This window comes from Penaeus monodon, chromosome 34 (genome assembly GCF_015228065.2).
Source record: "Penaeus monodon isolate SGIC_2016 chromosome 34, NSTDA_Pmon_1, whole genome shotgun sequence".
In the NCBI taxonomy this organism is placed as follows: domain Eukaryota; kingdom Metazoa; phylum Arthropoda; class Malacostraca; order Decapoda; family Penaeidae; genus Penaeus; species Penaeus monodon.
Genome location: NC_051419.1, coordinates 34,656,557 through 34,657,162, shown reverse-complemented (window position 1 = coordinate 34,657,162; position 606 = coordinate 34,656,557). Strand labels below are relative to the sequence as shown.

The following is a 606-nucleotide window of genomic DNA, read 5'->3' as shown; positions in this document are numbered from 1 at the left end:
CTATCACCCCCTACACTCTGGCATGCACACATATATCAAGATAATGGAATGCACTCACCCGAAAAAGTCAAAGTCAATAGAGGAGTGGCATGCTTGCAGCAGAGCCCATACCCCCCAGAAGACATGAGACGCAAGGGCAAACTTGTTCACCCAGACATACCACTGGCTGATCTGACTCTCTTCCACTTTCTCTGGTGATACATTCTTGTAGTGGGAAAGGTAGCTCCTTATCCAGTTTCGTTGGAACTCTTCATTTGGGTATCGGTTGTAGTCAATATTTTCCACTCCTGTGGAGGGAAAGAGTTTTTACGTGTAATTATGATCCTTTTCCCAAAAGGGAAAGTTCATATAAAAAAGGGGAATTTATTCACTTTTACCTCCCAGTTTGCAAAAAAAGGGAACTGGGGAAAAAATTCTAAAATGTTTCTTTTTCTTTGTAAAAACTAATGTGAAAACTAAACTCTCTCACTTACCAAAAAACCTTGAAATGATTAGCATATCAAAAGGGTTGATAATTAAAGCTCCAAAATTTCTGTCATAAAGCTAGCCTTCTTTGCCGTTTGTCCCATATCCATTACCCAAAGGAGTGTTGTGCGGAAAAAATAG

General features: G+C 39.8%; 1 long non-coding RNA gene across 1 annotated transcript in view; it reads right to left on the bottom strand.

Moving 5' to 3' along the window:
• Nucleotides 1-284, bottom strand: part of LOC119594785 — a 700-nt gene extending 416 nt beyond the window's left edge. The window contains exon 1 of the long non-coding RNA XR_005230652.1: nt 59-284. This is a non-coding gene — a long non-coding RNA (uncharacterized LOC119594785). The remainder of the gene's footprint in view (nt 1-58) is intronic.
• Between the last annotated feature and the right edge of the window lie 322 nt (nt 285-606).